Source organism: Chrysemys picta, chromosome 4, assembly GCF_011386835.1.
Source record: "Chrysemys picta bellii isolate R12L10 chromosome 4, ASM1138683v2, whole genome shotgun sequence".
Classification (NCBI taxonomy): Eukaryota; Metazoa; Chordata; order Testudines; family Emydidae; genus Chrysemys; species Chrysemys picta.
In genome coordinates, this window is record NC_088794.1 from 28,384,542 (window position 1) to 28,398,222 (window position 13,681).

The window sequence follows — 13,681 nt, forward strand, 5'->3', positions numbered from 1 at the left end:
CCGCCACCTGGGCGTATGCCTTGGGAGCTGGGGGTGGGACACCCATAGAGCTGGTGGAGGGAACAGCAGGGAGGGACGCCGCGGCTTGTTGCGGGGCCGCGGCAGTGGGGGCACCCCCTGCCATGGAGGGCCTGGCCTTTTTAGCGGGGCCTTTACCCTTCTTCATACCCTGGCCCTTCCTGCCGACTGGGGGGACTCCCCCAGAGTCAGAGGGGGCAAGGGACGTGGCAGCAGCGGAGGTCACCTCGTTACTCACCGCTGCCGGCGCTCCAGCAGGGATGGTAGTAGGTGGCTTGGCAGCGGCGGTTGAGGTAGAGGCTAGGGGGGATGATGGTGGGGCGGGTGGAGGAGGGGCAGCAGGGTCTGCCTGAGGGGTCTCACTCTCTTCATCCCCTGTCATAATGAGGACAGGGGGAGAGCAAACACTGGAGGTGGGGTAGGGAAAGGGGAAGCAGTTCGACCACTCCTCCCCGCTAGGCTGTAGGCAGGGGAGGAGGGCGCGAAAAAAAGGGGGGGTTGATGGGGAGGCTGTCAAGGCTAGGGGTCAGTCACCGACTCAGGGAGGGTTTCCGGCTCCTCTAGTCGCACCAAGGAAGGGGAATATAACAGCATTGGGGGGTGCAGTGAAACAAGGTCAAACTAAAATGGGGAGGGGCACAAGCGCAAGGGAGGGGACATGGGCGCATGAAGGGAGAGGCTAATCAATGCAAGGGGACCGCAGGGGAAGGGGAACAATCAGGCTGGGAGTGGGGCAGAGGAACCATGAGGCTAGCTTCAGAGGCTGGGGCGGGTCAAACAGACAAAGGTTGTAGAGGGAAAGGGCATGGCAGGCAAAGAGACTGGAGCTGGCAAGGGGCTGGGGCAAGGGAAAGGGGCAAAAGGCTGCAAGGGGCAAATGGGTAGGTAGCAGGGGCAAAGCTGGGGGCTTGCTGTAGGGAGTAGGGGGTCAGTCCAAAGGAGGGGGGGCACGTGCACCCACGTGCGCTTGCAACAAAAAAGGAAGTCCTTGTAAGCTGGCTGCTGTATCAGGCCCAATCGTGGCAACAGGGCGTGGCAAGCCTTGGGGAGCAGCTGAGTCCCAGAGGCAGGAGCCCAAGGCAGATGGTGAGTAGTCAGTGGGGGTGGTGGAGGGGGCAACGATGCTGGTGGTGGTGGGGGTTGGGGGAGACACAGATGGACCAGGGGGCAGGCTCCACGCCACACCCCCTGTGTCTCCACAAACACAGTCTAGATCCCCACCACAAGAGCACAGTTCAAAAGTTACTCAGTCCGGGAGGGCCCCCTCCACAGTGGTCTATAGAATTCCTACGCGCTCCCCCACTGGCAGATGGTCCTCTTCTTCTCCTCAGGGCTCCAGCGGCTCCCCAGCAGCAAACGTAGCAGCTCCAGGCGGCAGTCTGGTGGCCAGCAGGACCCTTCTCAGGTGGAGGTGGTGGTGGCATTCCCAGCAGCAGGAGCAATGGTTGGGGTCTCTCCCTCCTCTTCTCTGGGGAGTGGGCCAGTAGCCCCCCCCCCCAAGGGGCTGTAGCTGGAACAGCAGCACCCAAGGGTGTGGGTGGGTCTAGCAGCCAGCAAGCAGGTAGCAGAGAAAGAGGAGGAGCAGTCCCCTACCTCCCTCCAGGCCAGAGGACTACAGGAGAGTGATCTATGATTCCCAGGTCAGATAGGGTTTCTGTTCCCTGAGTGACCAGAGCAGGGGCTGCACTAGAGTAATCAGAAACCTGCTAGAACCAGTTAAGGCAGGCAGGCTAATTAGGACACCTGGAGCCAGTTAAGAAGACGCTGCTAGAATCAATTAAGGCAGGCTAATCAGGGCACCTGGGCTTTACAAAGGAACTCACTTCAGTTTGTGGTGTGAGTGTGAGGACTTGGGAGTGAGTGTTGCTGGAGGACTGAGGAGCACAAGTGTTATTAGACACCAGGAGGAAGGTCCTGGGGTGAGAATAAGGAAGGTGTTTGGAGGAGGCCATGGGGAAGTAGTCCAGGGAGTTGTAGCTGTCATGCATCTGTTACAGGAGGCCCTATAGACAGCTGCAGTCCACAGGGCCCTGGGCTGGAACCTGGAGTAGAGGGCGGGCCCGGGTTCCCCCCAAACCTCCCAGTTGACCTGGACTGTGGGTTCTTCCAGAGGGGAAGGTCTCTGGGCTGCTCCCCAACACACATGGTGAATCTCTGAGGCAAGAAAATTCGTCAATAAGCGTAGACCCACCAAGATAGAGGAAGAATTTTGTCACAATATTTTTTCCCCAAACACTGATGTCAGTGGTGTCTAAAAGGAGATTCTTCACTCTGGACATGCACAGATAGATCACAACGCTCCAATTGGCACCACAGGTCCCGGAGGGTATTCCTTTCCATGTGCACCTGTTGTATCAGTTACTGTTACACCTGGGGAAATTCTGTGCGTCTGCAGTCGTTCAGAATTAATTTGTCTTGAATAATTTTGTATTTTCCAGCATAAAAAACATTTTGGGTAAAAAGTGATGCAGTTCCACTTTTTCCCCATCAGAGGCCGCTCTGGCAACAGAACAGACAGCTGCATTCGTGCCGGCTGTTCTAGCTCCATAGCGGCCACTGGTGGGCAGAAGATGGAACTGCAGCACTTAGGCAAAATGTTTTTTATGCAGGAAAATACAAAATTCTATGCCCGGTGCTGCAGAATTCCCCCAGGACTCAGTACAAGTCCATCACAGCAAACTGCCCATGGAGCCAGGTTAGGACAGAGTGGGGCACACAGAGCTGCTGGGGGGGTCACAGATTGGGCTTCAGAATGGCTGGGGGGGGGACAGACTGGAACATGGGCTCAGGATCTAGTGGGGTGACAGAGCTGAGCCTGGGGACAGGGGTGGGGGGCTGCAGGGACCCATGGGGATGAAGGGTGTGGGGACAGGGGCAGATGTGCCTGACTGAATGGGAAAGGCTTGGGGTCAGCCAGGGTCTGCATGGGGGAGACTTCCAACACCCAAACAATTCCCCCAACCCCCCCCAGAGGAAAACCTCCCAGCCACACCCAACACCTGCCAGGTTCACTCCTAGGTTCCTTCCCTCTCCCTCAGCTCCCCCATTACCCCTGGCTCCCCCAAGCCTTTGCACTGCTTCTGACAGATACAGTAAATACAGTTCTGTATTGTCATTTAAATGAATTTCACAAAGTTCTGTATTAATATGCCTGGTAAGAAATCTATTTGTCAAAAAAAATTGCCAGAACTGGTTCTGTTCTGGGCACTCCACCACCTAGAATGGGGTGAAAGGAAAAAGCTGCTTTGGGGTTGGTCCTGCTTTCAGCAGGAGGTTGGACTGGATGACCTCTCCGAGGTCTCTTCCAACCCTAATAGTCTATGATTCTATGATTGAGCCCCAGGTTAACCTGGGAGAGGCAGGGACCCAGATCAGCATCTCACCAGTAGGGGGCGCTGTGTTAACCAGAATGACAAGGAAAGAGAAGTGACATCCTGGGCACAGGGCAGATCAGACAGAGATAGAGCTGGCCAGTGTGTGTGAGGGTGAGCAGCAGGCTGCAGGCAGCAAGGGGAGAAGGCTGGGTAGCAGCATCCTGAGAGCCAGGAGAAAGAGGCAGGCGGAAAGATGAGAGCTGATCAGGGAAGCCGGCTGTGGCTGGAGAGCTGGGAGCAGCAGGACACATGAGGAGGAACCTGCAAGCAGGAGCAAGAGACAATTGTTAAGGCTGGGTGACAGGAGGCAAATGCAGAGGGATCCTGAGGAGATCAGAGATGACAGGACTGAGCTCTGGCCAGTGGGGCCACAGACCAGCCCTTAATTATCTGCCATGAGAAGGATGGGCTGGAATGGCACCATGGGCAGCCCACAGCCGGCTCTCAGTGACACTTGCTGGCTGAGCTGTGTTATCAGGAGCTGAGTGACACTGCAGGTTTAGCCTGAAATGACGGGTGATGAGCAGGGATCCAAGCCCCTTTGCGGTAACACATTAATACTGATGTTATTTATTCCTATGCGTTGTTTACAGCTAGTTTGGGAGAACAGATAAGTGTTTAATTTTCTTCTCTTTCCAGACCTTTTGGGAAAGCTGGAGTGATGGCTCCAGGCTGGGGGATGGGGAATGTTGTTATTGGGTTTCTAACATCAAAATATGCTGCATTTAGGGTTTGCTAAAAGCCACTGGAATGTGTCCTCAGCTTCACCCAGTTGACCTCAACACAACTGACTAGACTTGTAGGTGAGGAAACCGGCTCTAAGTCACCTTTCCACTCTCCTGATACTGGGTCAGATATCAAATCATAGGACTGGAAGAGACCTCAATAGGTCAGCTAGTCCAGTCCCCTGCCCTCAAGGCAGGACTGTTATTTAGACCATCCTTGACAGGTGTTTGTCTAAGCTGCTCTTAAAAATCTCCAATGATGGAGATTCCGCAACCTCCCTCGGCAATTTATTCCAGTGCCTAACCACTCTGACAGTTAGGGAGTTTTTCCTAATGTCCAACCTAAACCTCTCTTGCTGCAATTTAAGCCCATTGCTTCTTGTCCAATCCTCAGAGGCTAAGGAGAACAATTTTTCTCTCTCCTCCTTGTAACAACCTTTTATGTACTTGAAAACTGTTATCATGCCTCTCTGTCTTCTTTTCTCCAAACTAAGCAAACCCGTTTTTTTCAATTTTCCCTCATAGCTCATGTTTTCTAGACCTTTAATCATTTTTGTTGCTCTCATCTGGACTTTCTCCAATTTGTCCACATCTTTCCTGATATGTGGCGCCCAGAACTGGACACAATACTCCAGATGAGGTAGAGTAGAGCGGGAGAATTACTTCTCGTGTCTTGCTTACAACACTCCTGCTAATACATCCCAGAATGATGTTTACCTTTCTTGTAACAGTGTTACACTGTTGACTCATATTTAACTTGTGAGCCACTATGACCTCCCACCCCCTTCTCCTGTCGACATAGCAACTGCCTCTCAGGGAGGTGGAGTACCTATGTTGATGGGAGAAGCCCTCACATCAGCATAGATAGTGTCTCCACTCAAGTGCTACAGCAGTGCCACTGCAGCATTTTAAGTGTCAACCTGTCCTTAGAGGAACCTCAGACTTCTGTTACCCCAGTGGCTGTGCCAGCCTAGGATCTGACACTGCACCATGAACTCTGCCCCACCCCCTCCTGCCCCAACATATGTCTCCATGCCCCTCCATACACACTGTGCTAAGTCAGGGAGATCCTTGGCTACCCCTTCAGGGCAGCTGCCCCCTAGCTGCTTTGCTCTGATGAATATGGCCCAAGGGTTGAGGGTTTATTCAATTGTTAATTAAGAAAATAAAACCAATGTACACATGAGTGGATCTCTGTCTTTTCCTCAGGAGCAGTGTGGGGCTGCTCCGTGAGTAGGTTCCATGCACTCTAGGATATTGTGATCCTGGTAGAGTACAACACACAACACCACAGTGTTAACAGGCACAGACTAAAGGGAACCAACTGTTACTTACGATAGTTTCTCCAGTTTGCAATTTGGATGTTTCAGTCCCTCACACAGCAGCTGCCCTCCAGAATCCCCCAGCTGATCTTCCACAGGATCAGCTCTGTCAGGCTCAGGGTGATGCTGAGGGCAGAGGAGAGATGCCCACCACAAGCAGCTGTGAGAGCACAATCGGACAACCTGCAGGAGACAGACATATAGAGAGGGAAATGATCACTTGTTTATGTCCCATTCTCTTCTGAAAAGTAAAATGGTGTAAGTCAAAGTAGCCCTCCCTTTACCTGAACTTACACATTCTTACACCTTCTTCTGGCTCCTTGGTTTTAAGCAATCAGCTCAGACTCCCTTACACAATTGGGCACTAAGTGAAAATGTGTGCTGAGGAGTCTAAATTACGTCTGGTCTATCCTAGAGTCAGGTCAATGTAAGGCAGCTTAGGTCAACCTAACTATGGAAGTGTCTACACTTAAATTTCACTTCCACTGATGTAACTGCCTAGCTACACCAACTTAACTCCCCCTCCATGAGCAGCGTAGAATCAAGGTTAGCTAGGTCGATGCAATGTCAGTGTAGATGCTGCCTTACTTATGTCACCTGTTCCTGACTTTCAGAAGCCTTCCCACAATGCCCCACACCGACAGTACAATCGATACAAGCACTCCTGGTGAGAAGGCTCATGGCAGACACACGGAGCAAAGTGCAGACACGCACAAGTGATGTGATTACTGTGGCAGCTGTATGCAGATGTAAGTTAGGTCAACTTAATTCTGTACTGCAGACAGAGCCTTAGTCTAGTGCATTCTAAGTGTGAGGGACTGATTGAGAGTAGCCCATAGGCCCTAGGGCTTTCCTAGATGGACTATTGTAATATCCTCTATGTGAATACAATACCTACATGGCAGTAGCAGGATTGTATCTCTCATTGCTAAAACCAAGGTTCTACCATATGTTTTTTACACTGCCTCATCACCAGGCTCCCAGTAACAGCTTGCTTGAAGGGTCTGAGTTTCTCAGCTATTGTGGTGCTGTAGGTTTGGCCCAAAGGACCATCTGAGAGCAAGGGAGGAGAGCAAGGGAGAAGGTCAAGTCCTTCCTGGGGGAAACACTAACATTTATTTTATTTGCTTTTTACAGCAGTTTCTTGAACGACATTATTAGTTTCTTCCCAGCGTGTTTGGGTTAGTGGAAGCCAGTCTCCAGTGCTGGGGATGCTGCAGTTCTAAAGGAAGGGACATGGCCACCATGTTTGTGTCAAGCACCAAAGAAAATACATTTATAACAATTCAGGAACAAGTGATTTCCGAGCCTACAATGGTAAAGTGCTAAACTCCAAATAACAGAAAAGCTGCCTGTATGAGACCCTGTTACTGATTGCTCGAGGAGAGACATTCCCCTACCCCTACTTATGACTTCCTGCTGCCTTTGATAAGGTGATCAGGTGATCCCTGCTCAGGTGTGCCTAGTAAGGGCTGGCTGGATCAGGTCTCCAGTCCTTAAGGGGAAAGCCACCTTGTTAAACTAGCCCAAAATACCACAGAACTCACTACCATTCACTCGCATCCATCTCATCTTCCCTCCTCTTGCTTTGTTTCTTTTCCTTTCCATTCTCCATTGATGAGGAAGCCAGGCTGCAACCCAGAGATTTGACACCATTCTCTCCGAGCGGTGGATTTAAACACTGAGCCAGGTGTCTTTTGGACTGAAATAGCACTCATACTCATACTCTAGGGGTTTTATCAACTAAAGAGCTTCACAATCATTTACAGTTGCCTGGGATTGTTCCTGACCAGCCAATTAGACCTGCAGAGCTAACTGGACGTGCCAGTGTTGCCAATACCTGTGAGAGCTGCTGCCTGGAGGGACGGGCAGGCCGAGGAAGAGGGGGTGAAGCACAAAGTACTTACCAACAGATACCTGCCCCCAGAGGTAGTCCCTTGCTGAATCACTCTTTTTGCCCTTTTCCATTTCTTTTTTCCCTCTTTCTGTTTCTTTGTCTCTGTGTTAGATATGTCCCAGGATCAGCTCTTGTGATGGTGGTAAAGGATTTGAATGAAAGAGGGTTATTTTAATCAAATTGTGAAAATCACCTATAACTGTGTTCTCCTTCACACTTAGTGAGTAAAATAACCTGAGTTTCTACTCTAACATATACTGCATTTCCGGTATCTGAAGAGCCACTGTGTGATCTAACTTCTTATCTAGTACAATATGATCCATTTACATGGCAGGGGGTCTTCTTTCCCACTCCTTTGGAAGACAGTGGGACACAGATTTTTAAAGGTATTTAGACGTTTCAGCTTCAGAGCCTAAATCCCACTGACAGTCATTTAGACATTGCAACACTGAGTGCCACAATGCCGAAATACCTTTTAAAATCTGGGCCGTGGTGCTTTTCAAGGGTTGTTGGTGCATTCACACTGGTACTGTGATCTCAGGAGGAAGAGCTGAAATTGCAATAGTATAACGTTAACAGGCTCAGTCTAAAGGAAATCAGCTCTTACTGTATTTTCTGCAGTTTGCAGTTTGGATGTTTCAGTCCCTCACACAGCAGCTGCACGCCTGAATCTCCTAGCTTGTTTTTCCACAGGTTCAGCTCTGTCAGGGTCTGGCTGGTGCTGAGAACAGAGGAGAGAGCCCCACAACAAGCAGCTGTGAGATCAAAGTCAGACAACCTGCAGGAGACAGAAACATACAGAGAGGGAAATGACTATTTCTTTATGCCCCATTGTCTGTGTTTATAGGGGGGCAGAGAGAGAGTCTCAGACACCCTCAGAAGGGTTGGGCCCTTCCAGATCCCATCCCAGCATATATGGGAGAGAAGGATGTGGGGCTGACAGATGTTCCCCACCCCTAACCCTTCCCACTTCCCGACATGTCACCTCTCCCAGTGTCCCATTCCACCTCTCCCATCCCACTCCCAGTCTAATCCCTTCCCCTGACCTGAGCTCCCAACCCTTCTACCCTCCCCTACCACCCATCCACATTTATCTCCCTCCCCATAATCCTCCTTCCCCTTGCTGCAGCCAAACTCTCTCTCCCTATTCCCCCCACTCCTCCACTCCCCCTTCCCAAGAAGCATTTGCAGCTGTAATTTTTTCTTTTTCAAAAAGAGTTTGAGCACTTTTGGAATGTTCTGCTATACTCAGATTACATTTCCTCAAAATTAAAAAAAAAATTCACAGAGACAAGCCACTTCCTACTTCCCCGCCTCCTCCATTTCTGCCCAAGAATGAATTTGAACTTATAGCGCCTGGATGTTTCTCCAGTTCAATGGCCATAATATATGCCATTAAGTTATTCATGTCCTATATGTAGTACCTCCCTAAAATGCCTCTTGGGCTCTGTGTCTGCACATGCACAATTTGACATGATAATATTTGGAATGTCCCTAGCTAGAGAACTAAACTCTTTCTTAAATAGCATTTTCATTCTGATCCTCCAAAGAGCCAATGAGTGCCGTATACACTGTCTGGGTCAAAGTATTCAGATCATGTAGCCATGATCAGAGCCAAGGTTTGATCCCTAGAACTGCACAAAAAAAAGTTTGCAGAATTCTTCACTTTTATGAATACTGGGTTTTTTTCTGGAAGCCTCTTACTCAAACCCTCACTCAAATGACTCCAGATCTGGATCATTAATCTAACTCCATGTCCCCATGAAGCACACCACATTTCAAGGGAATCCAAATAATCATGTGGCATGTAGATCACTTAGACCTTTCAACAGACAGGAGATCTCACTCTTAACTACAACGGAGCTGGTGCTCTGCTATAATATTCATTGAATCATTCAAGTGTAGGACTGGAAGGGACCTCAATAGGTCATCTAGTCCAGTCCCCAGCACTCAAGGCAGGACTAAATAATAACTAGACCCGATGAATATATATTAATATAATAACTAATATTTTGTTTTGAACAAGTCACTGTGTTCTCATTGGCCACAGCTCCTGAAGGGAAATCTAACAGGTGTCTAAACACAGTAAATCTACTAAGTTATCATGGATGGTAAACAGGGGTGCTGCAGCCTGGACCCCCAGTCTAAAAGTGGAAGACTCCACAACGTTCCATCCTGACAGAAATCATAGAATCATAGAATATCAGGGTTGAAAGGGACCTCAGGAGGTCATCTAGTCCAACCCCCTGCTCAAAGCAGGACCAAATCCCAACTAAATCATCCCAGCCAGGGCTTTGTCACGCCTGACCTTAAAAACCTCCAAGGAAGGAGATTCCACCACCTTCCTAGGTAACGCATTCCAGTGCTTCACCACCCTCCTAGTGAAAAAGTTTTTCCTAATATCCAACCTAAACCTCCCCCCACTGCAACTTGAGACCATTACTCCTTGTTCTGTCATCAGGTACCACGGAGAACAGTCTAGTTCTATCATAGTTGAAAGCAGCTATCAAATCCCCTCTCATTCTTCTCTTCTGCAGACTAAACAATCCCTGTTCCCTCAGCCTCTCCTCATAAGTCATGTGCTCCAGCCCCCTAATCATTTTTGTTGCCCTCCGCTGGACTCTTTCCAATTTTTCCACATCCTTCTTGTAGCGTGGGACCCAAAACTGGACACAGTACTCCAGGTGAGGCCTCACAAATGTCGAGTAGAGGGGAATGATCACATTCCTCGATCTGCTGGCAATGCCCCTACTTATACAACCCAAAATGCCGTTAGCCTTCTTGGCAACAAGGGCACACTGTTGACTCATATCCAGCTTCTCATCCACTGTAACCCCTAGGTCCTTTTCTGCAGAACTGCTTCCTAGCCATTCAGTCCCTAGTCTGTAACAGTGAATGGGATTCTTCCATACTAAGTGCAGGACTCTGCACTTGTCCTTGTTGAACCTCATCAGGTTTCTTTTGGCCCAATCCTCCAATTTGTCTAGGTCCCTCTGTATTCTGTCCCTACCCTCCAGCGTATCTACCACTCCTCCCAGTTTGGTGTCATCTGCAAACTTGCTGAGAGTGCAGTCCACACCATCCTCCAGATCGTTAATGAAGATATTGTACAAAACCGGCCCCAGGACTGACCCTTGGGGCACTCTGCTTGAAATGGGCTGCCAACTATACATGGAGCCGTTGATCAATACCCATTGAGTTTAACGATCTAGCCAGCTTTCTATCCACCGTATAGTCCATTCATCCAGCCCATACGTCTTTAACTTGCTGGCAAGAATACTGTGGGAGACCATATCAAAAGCTTTGCTAAAGTCAAGAAATAACACATCTACTGCTTTCCCATCATCCACAGACCCAGTTATCTCCTAATAGAAGGCAATTAGGTTAGTCAGGCATGACTTGCCCTTGGTGAATCCATGCTGACTGTTCCTGATCACTTTCCTCTCCTCTAAGTGCTTCAGAATTAATTCCGTGAGGACCTGCTCCATGATTTTTCCAGGGACTGAGGTGAGGCTGGCTGGCCTGTAGTTCCCCGGATCCTCCTTCTTCCCTTTTTTAAAGATGGGCACTACATTAGCCTTTTCCCAGTCATCCGCGGCCTCCCCCAATCGCCATGAGTTTTCAAAGATAATGGCCAATGGCTCTGCAATCACATCCGCCAACTCTTTTAGCACCCTCGGATGCAGTGCATCTGACCCTATGGACTTGTGCTCCTCCAGTTTTTCTAAATAGTCCCGAACCACTTCTTTCTCCACAGAGGACTGGTCACCTTCTCCCCATACTGTGCAGCTCAGTGCAGTAGTCTGGGAGCTGACCTTTTTTGTGAAGACAGAGGCAAAAAAATCATTGAGTACATTAGCTTTTTCAACATCCTCTGTCACTAGCTTGCCTCCCTCATTCAGTAAGGGGCCCACACTTTCCTTGACTTTCTTCTTGCTGCTGACATACCTGTAGAAACCCTGCTTGTTACTCTAAACGTCTCTTGATAGCTGCAACTCCAAGTGTGATTTGGCCTTCCTGATTTCACTCTTGCATGCCTGAGCAGTATTTTTATACTCCTCCCTGGTCATTTGTCCAATCTTCCATTTCCTGTAAGCTTCTTTTTTGCGTTTAAAATCAGCAAGGATTTCACTATTAAGCCAAGCTGGTCGCCTGCCATATTTACTATTCTTTCTACACATCGGGATGTTTTTTTTTTCCTGCAACCTCAATAAGGATTCTTTAAAATACAGCCAGCTCTCCTGGACTCCTTTCCCCCTCATGTTATTCTCCCAGGGGATCCTGCCCATCAGTTCCCTGAGAGACTCAAAGTCTGCTTTTCTGAAGTCCAGGGTCCGTATTCTGCTGCTCTCCTTTCTTCCTTGTGTCAAGATCCTGAACTCGACCATCTCATGGTCACTGCCTCCCAGATTCCCATCCACTTTTGCTTCCCCTACTAATTCTTCCCGGTTTGTGAGCAGCAGGTCTAGAAGAGCTCTGCCCCTAGTTGGTTCCTCCAGCACTTGCACCAGGAAATTGTCCCCTACACTTTCCAAAAACTTCCTGGATTGTCTGTGCACTGCTGTATTGCTCTCCCAGCAGATATCAGGGTGATTAAAGTCTCCCATGAGAACCAGGGCCTGTGATCTAGTAACTTCTGCTAGTTGCCGGAAGAAAGCCTCGTCCACCTCATCCCCCTGGTCTGGTGGTCTATAGCAGACTCCCACCACGACATCACCCTTGTTGCTCACACTTCTAAACTTAATCCAGAGACTCAGGTTTTTCTGCAGTTTCATACCGGAGCTCTGAGCAGTCATACTCCTCTCTTACACACAATGCAACTCCCCCACCTTTTCTGCCCTGCCTGTCCTTCCTGAACAGTTTATATCCATCCATGACAGTACTCCAGTCATGTGAGTTTTCCCACCAAGTCTCTGTTATTCCAGTCACATCATAGTTCCTTGACTGTGCCAGGACTTCCAGTTCTCCCTGCTTGTTTCCTAGACTTCTTGCATTTGTGTATAGGCACTTAAGATAACTCGCTGATCGTCCCGATTTCTCAGTCTGAGGCTACGTCTACACTAAGGGGGGGGGGGTCGATTTAAGATACGCAAATTCAGCTATGCGAATAGCGTAGCTGAATTCGACATATCTGATCCGACTTACCCCGCTGTGAGGACGGCGGCAAATCGACCGCCGCGGCTCCCCCGTCAACAGCGCTTACTCCTACCTGGGCTGGTGGAGTACGCGCGTCGATCCGGGAATCGATTATCGCGCCCCGACGAGAAGCGATAAATCGATCCCCGAGAGATCGATTTTCTACCGCTGAGCCGGGCGGGTAGTGAAGACCAGCCCCGAGACAGGAGTCCTCCCCTCTTGCACTCTCCTGCTCGGGCTTCCTCCCGGTATCCTATTTCCCCACTTACCTCAGGGCTTTTGTCTCCTTCCGCGGTGAACTTAGTTTAGAGCCCTCCTCTCCTGCTCGTGCCGGGCCTCTCACTGGGAAGGGTGCACTCAGACAGACAAAGAGGGGTCAAAGATGCAACAAGCCCTGAACTGTGACAGCTAATGTTTGTTGCAGAGTTAGTTTTTGTGATGGTGGTAAAGGATTTGAATGAAGGATGGTTATTCTAACCAAATTGTGAAAGGATCTTGGAACTCCGCCTGGAGTGAAACAGTGACGTTATCACTGCTGTGGGTTCTGAAAATCCTGGGTAACACCCTGCCTTCTCCAAAATATTTCTCAATGCCTAAAAACTAATCAGTCATGTTTATGGGAGCCCAAACTCTTCCAAACTGGATGACAAGTTACATTATTTCTCTCCCAGCCAGACTCCCAGCTACATATACTGCAGATGAAAGCCTACCCCCACCACCACCCTAGCTCATCTGTTTAACACAACTGGGTTCCGTACTCCAAGAGGAACTAGGTCTGGGGGAGAAATGACCTTCCTCCCCTCCCTGTATCAGACCCACTTACAAGAGGCTAGAGGTGGGGTTTACAGTGCTTGTGAAATGAAGGGATTGACAGTGCATCCAAGCAAGTGCTCCTTTTAATAAATTTCTTAGCTGGGACACATGATCTCAGAGTCCAAGTTATCCCTTCAGATAAACTGCATGCCACTTGTTTTGTAAAGGGACCATTCAGCCTTACAAGAATAACACTTTAGTCACAGAACTGCAAGCTGGGGAACCTGCTACTTTATCCAATTGCAGATCACCAAACTAAGTGTGTGGGGGGGGGGACTTTCCCTCCCAAAACAGGAAGTGAGGGACGGCTGGACTCCATTCTTTAGTACGCTAGGTAACTCAGTTAACCCTATGATGACCGCTTCATTGCAGTTTTCCAGGCTCCACAATCAAAAA